At 39.9% G+C, this 6,469-nt stretch overlaps 1 non-coding gene across 1 annotated transcript; it reads right to left on the reverse strand.

The window, feature by feature from the left end:
* Positions 1-1,183: 1,183 nt before the first annotated feature.
* On the reverse strand, positions 1,184-1,290 carry LOC131222136 (small nucleolar RNA R71). Its single transcript, XR_009159843.1, has one exon. It is a non-coding gene; the product is annotated as a small nucleolar RNA R71 (small nucleolar RNA).
* Between the last annotated feature and the right edge of the window lie 5,179 nt (positions 1,291-6,469).

Raw genomic sequence — 6,469 nt, forward strand, 5'->3', positions numbered from 1 at the left:
CATAGGAACTTCTCATTTGGTACCATCTTTCTAACTTCTCCTCTTATTTTCTGTACTTTTCTAATTTTAGATTTAGATTCTTCTTTTAAGTAACTTTCTATTTTCTAGTTTTAGAAATTTTTCCTTTTTTTTTAGAAACTAACTTTCTATTTTTATTTTTAGTAACTTTCTAATTCTAACTCTTTTAGAATCTAACTTTGTTTCCAAATTTATTTTTAGAAATTTTCTACTTGTAGACTTTATGTTTAGAAACTAACTTTCCTATTTTGTAGGCTTTTAAGATAGAAATTTCTAATTCGGTAAGCTCTTTCTCTCCTTTCTATTTTTCAGATCTCTTTTAGTAATGTACTTTCTAAGTTTAGGACTTTCCTAATTTATTTTAGAAATTTCCACTTTCCTTTAGGAATTTCTTCTTTTAGAAACTAGTTTACTTCTATCTTTCTTTTTAAGAATTTTCTAATTTTAGACTTTCTTTTTAGAATCTGACTTGTTTTGTTTTCTTTTGCAGGTTTTTAACTTAGGGACTCCAATTTGGTAACTTCTTTCCAGCCCTCTTTTTTCTTTCTAGATTTTTTGTTCCTTTCTTAGGATTAGGTTTCGAATTTGATTAAGGGCTGTGAGTGTTTCATGCTCAAGTGGGCCCGTGACAACACTCGACATCTCTTGACTGAAGGAGGATTGGTTGAGGGGTTAATTATTCATCGCAAGACTAAACACCACTCGAAATCCCCTAAGTTAATTGAAGTGATGGCTGAAAATCAACCTCTTCTACCCCAACCTAGGGTGGAGGACATTCAGGATGAGAATGAGGTGTATCAAGCACCCTCACCTCGTACTTTACGAGATTATTTACAACCAGCGGGGGTGAGTACGCCCTCATACAGGATTTTTCCTGAAAATACAGGACATATGGACATCAAGCCAGGGGTTATCCAACTCCTTCCTAAGTTCCATGGGCTTGAATCTGAAGAACCATATTTACATTTGAAAGAGTTTGTTGAGATCATAGCCACTTTATATTTTCAAAATGCGTCTGAGGACACAGTCAGGCTGAGACTTTTTCCTTTTTCCTCAAAGGAGAAGGCTAAGACGTGGTTACATTCACTATCCTAGATCTATTAGCGCATGGAATGATATGCAAAGGGAATTTATAATGAAATTTTTTCCACATCATAAAATGATTACCCTTAGAAAAGCAATCATGAACTTCACCCAAAAGGAAGATGAAATATTTTGCCAATGTTGGAAAAGGTTCAAGGATTTGGTCAGTTCATGGCCACAACACGGCTTTGAAACGTGGCGCATTACAAATTTTTTCTATGATGGACTGACATCTTCCATGCGCCAAATGGTCGAGACAATGTGTAATGGAGAATTCATTAATAAAAATGTTGACGAGGTATGGGATTACCTCGATAGTCTTGCTAAAAAACACAATCATGGGACTATTACCCAAAATCGAACACCACGTCTAGGCCGACTCAATCTAAGGAGAAGGGTGGATTGTATCTCTTGAAAGAAGAGGATGATCTCAAGTATAAAGTGACTACGCTCATAAGAAAAGTTGAGGCCATGGAAGGAAAGAAGGATAAGGTTACTGAAAGTGTTTGCGGCATACGTGATTGCAACATTCATACAACTGAAAATTGTCCTACAATACCCGCCTTTCGAGAAGTGTTGGATAAACAATCTAATGCCGTAAATAATTATCAAAGACCTTTCAATGGACCAACCTCTACTACGTACAATCCTAGTTGGAAAAATCATCCAAACTTTAGTTGGAGAAATGGACAAACTGCTACCCCTCAAGGTTTCTTCAATCAAAATCCAAATCAGGGGAAACCTCAAGAAGAACCGGTTCAAAATTCCATGCAAGAGTTGACCCAGGCAATGCGAGACTTTATGCAAAAGATGGATTCACGTATGACAGTTATAAAAAAGGGGATGCTTCCTGCACAACCGCTCCCCAATCCTAAACCACAATACGAGATAAGTGATCCCAGCTCTTCAAATCAAATGGGGCACGCTAAATCCATCACCACTCTTAGGAGTGGGAAGATCATTGATAAAACCCTTCCGGTTAGGCCTGAAAAGCCTCAAGAACCAGAAGAGGACAACAATAATGGATCTAGTGAGGCCCCACAAAAATTAGAACCGAAACTTCTAGAAAAGCCAGTTGCACCATTTCCCCAATGGTTGGTCGTACCAAAACCTCTCTCTAACTCTCAGGATATCCTAAAGGTGTTGAAACAAGTGAAAGTCAACATTTCACTACTTGATGTCATAAAACAGATACCTTCATATGCCAAATTCCTGAAAGACTTATGCACGACCAAACGACGGCATAGTATTCAAAAGAAGATCTTCTTGACCGAGAAAGTGAGTGTCATCCTAAAGCAAGACGTGTTACAGAAATTCAAGGATCCTGGTAGCCCAACCATATCATGTGTAATCGGGGACCACCGAATTGATCATGCACTTCTTGACTTAGGAGCGAGCGTCAATCTGATTCCCTACTCGGTATACAAACAGTTAGGTTTGGGTGAATTAAAACCCACCCTAACCACACTACAACTTGTTGATCGCTCTGTTCGTGTACCAAGAGGGATAATTGAGGATGTGTTGGTCCAAGTTGATAGATTTTACTACCTTGTAGATTTTATCATCCTAGACACAGAACCCATCAATAACATGAGCACTCAGATTCCCATCATTCTTGGTCGCCCATTCCTTGCCACTTCAAACGCAATTATCAATTGCAGGAATGGTGTCATGACTATGTCCTTTGGGAATATGACATTGGAGTCAAACATCTTTTTCAATAACGGCAGAAACTTAGAGGATGATGACGATTTCCACGACATTAACATGATTGACTCTTTAGTGGAAGATACAACACCTCTGACCTTATCCTCTGACCCTTTAGAGACATGCCTGGCCTACTCCTATGATTTTGATGATGACATGATTAGGGAGACGTGTGCCTTGCTTGATACTGCACCGGTACTTGAAGTTAACCGGTGGAGGCCATAATTTGAAGAGTTGCCCCAAACTGATGTAGTGCCTCTACCGTCTAACCTCAAGCCACCGAAGCTTGACCTAAAACCTTTGCCCTCTGATTTGAAATATGTCTATTTAGGTCAAGATGAGACATACCCGGTAGTGATCTCTGCCCACCTGGAGAAAGAACAGGAGAGTATGCTCATATCTACTCTCATTGAGCATAAGAGAGCCCTTGGATGGACGATAGCAGACCTCAAGGGAATCGACCCCTTGATTTGTACTCACCGCATTTATTTTGAGGATAATGCTAAGACCACTCAGCAATCACAACGTAGACTAAATCCAAACATGAGGGAAGTGGTTAAGGCCGAGGTTCTTAAACTATTAGATGTGGGTATCATATACCCCATATCCGAAAGTCAATGGGTGAGTCCAACTCAGGTGGTTCCTAAGAAGTTCGGGATCACTATCGTAGCCAATGCCAATAATGAACTCGTGCCAACTAGAGTTACTACTGGTTGGAGAATGTGCATTGACTACAGGAAGCTAAATACCGTCACGAGGAAGGACCACTTTCCTTTGCCCTTCATTGATCAAATCTTGGAAAGGCTAGCTGGTCATTCCTATTATTGTTTTCTTGACGGGTATTCGGGCTACAATCAGATTGAAATCGCCCCTGAGGACCAGGAAAAGACTACATTTACATGTCCCTACGACACCTTTGCCTACAGAAGGATGTCATTCGGATTATGTAATGCCCCTGCCACCTTTTAGCGATGTATGATGAGTATTTTTTCTAACATGGTGAGAAAATACCTAGAGGTCTTCATGGACGATTTCTCCGTTTTCGGTTCCATCTTTCTGCGAGTGCTTAGAGAGTCTTAAATGTGTGCTGAAAAGATGTGAAGAAAAGAACTTGGTACTTAATTGGGAGAAGTGTCATTTCATGGTTCATAAGGGAATTGTCCTTGGACATATTATCTCGTCCAAAGGAATCGAGGTGGATAAGGCAAAAATCGATCTTATCTCTAACCTACCTCCACCCAAGAACATTAGAGACGTGCGATCCTTCTTAGGACACGCAGGATTTTACAGGCGATTCATAAAGGACTTTAGTCTCCTCTCTCGTCCTTTATGTAATCTACTTCAAAAGGATGCACCATACGAGTGGACTGAGCCATGTCAGGAAGCTTTTACTAAGCTTAAGGGCCTGTTGACTAGTGCACCCATCATACAACCACCTGACTGGGGCATTCCTTTTGAACTTATGTGCGACGCGTCTGATTATGCTCTTGGGGCAGTTCGAGGCCAGAGAAAAGATAAGAAACCCTACGTTATTCATTATGCGAGTTAGACTCTAAATCCTGCCCAAGTGAACTACTTGACTACGGAAAAGGAACTCTTGGCAGTAGTGTTCGCTTTGGACAAATTTCGGTCCTACTTAATTGGATCCAAGATCATTATTTACACTGATCACGTGGCGCTCAAGTATCTTCTATTTAAGAATGATGCTAAGCCCCGCCTGATACGATGAATCCTCCTACTCCAGGAATTTGACCTAGAAATAAAAGATAAAAAGGGAGTAGAGAACGTAGTGGCTGACCATCTTTCTCGCCTTAATCCCTCTGATTCCCTTGAAACGACACATATCAATGACATATTCCCTGATGAACAATTGTTCAGAGTCTCCCATTCGCCTTGGTTCGCTGACATTGCCAATTATCTTGCCACAGGTTCCATACTGACGCATTGGATTGCACAAGATAAGAAGAAATTCTTTATCAAGGTGCACAATTTTTTCTGGGACGATCCATATTTGTTTAAATATTGCCCAGACCAGATCCTAAGGAGATGTATGCCAGACAATGAGCATCAGAGTGTCATCTCCTTCTATCACTCACAGGCCTGTAGTGGTCACTTTTCTGCTAAAAAGACCACGGTCAAGATTTTGCAGTGTGACTTTTATTGGCCCACTATGTTCAGGGACACTCATGAGTTTTGCAAGGCTTGTGAGCGTTGTTAGAAATTGGGAGCATTGTCCTGTCGAAATATGATGCCTTTGAATCCCATCCTTATCACAGAAGCATTTGACTGCTGGGGCATTGATTTCATGGGACCATTCCCCCAATCATTTGGAAATTTGTATATTTTGCTCGCCGTAGATTATGTCACTAAATGGGTCGAAGCGATTCCGTGTTGGAATAATGACCATCGCACGGTCATTAAATTCCTAAAAGAGAACATCCTTTCCCGATTCAGAACGCCTCGAGCTATCATTAGTGATGGGGGCTCACACTTTTGTAATAGGCCATTCGAGAGTTTAATGAAGAAATATGATATCTCTCATGAGGTGAACACCCCATATCACCCACAGACAAGTGGGCAAGTTGAGATTTCCAATAGGGAGATCAAACACATTTTGGAGAAAATGGTTAACCCTGATCGTAAGGACTGGTCAATCCGATTGACCGATGCCTTATAGGCATACCGTACTGCTTTTAAAACTCCTATTGGAATGTCTCCCTTTAGACTTGTCTATGGAAAAGCTTGTCACTTGCCTGTGGAATTGGAACATAAAGTGTACTGGGCGATCAAAAATATGAATTTCAATCTGGACTACGCTGGCTCGCTACGTAAACTTCAATTAAATGAACTTGCAGAAATCTGGAACGATACATACGAGAACTCGAGAATTTACAAAGACAGAATGAAGGCGTTTCATGACCAACATATTCTACGAAAATCATTCACACCTTGTCAGAAAGTCATTTTGTATAACTCTCGATTACATCTCTTTTTAGGTAAGCTTCGATCTCATTAGACTGGCCCTTACATTGTGGTCACTACGTATCCTCATGAGGCCGTTGAGATAAGAGATCCTGACAATGGCAAGGAGTTTAAAGTAAATGGACATCGCTTAAAGCCATTTGTCGAGAAATTTGATTCAGATGACATGTCCATACCTCTGACTGATCCTGTTTACCAGGATTGACCTCCTAGTCTGATGGAGGTATAGGTAGGTTTCCTGTTATCATAGGACTTGGGTAGTTTACTTTATGCTGTTCTAGGTTTATTCGCTTTATACATTGTTTTAGGATAGTTTTCTTTTATTGGTTTCTCTCTTCTGCTGACTTGCTTTCATGCTGAGATCCTTGTGTAAAAACTTCTTGAATTCTTCATCCAGGTACAATTTTTCCACTTCTCATTTACTTTCATTGTCTCATATACATTGCAAACATATCTTTTACATTGAGTACAATCTAGATTTTAGTTGGGGGTGGAGATTAGGTTACCTAATCAATGTTTTCTTGGTCTTAAGCATAAAAATTGTAAAAAAATTTAAATTTTTCTAGAATTTTGTATGAATTCGAAGTGATTTTGACGGCCATCTAGGGCACTTAGAATTTCAAGATACGTGATGTTGGTAATTTATGACTATTGAATTCAGTTATTTGTTAGATTTCCC

This window comes from Magnolia sinica, chromosome 12 (assembly GCF_029962835.1).
Source record: "Magnolia sinica isolate HGM2019 chromosome 12, MsV1, whole genome shotgun sequence".
Classification (NCBI taxonomy): domain Eukaryota; kingdom Viridiplantae; phylum Streptophyta; class Magnoliopsida; order Magnoliales; family Magnoliaceae; genus Magnolia; species Magnolia sinica.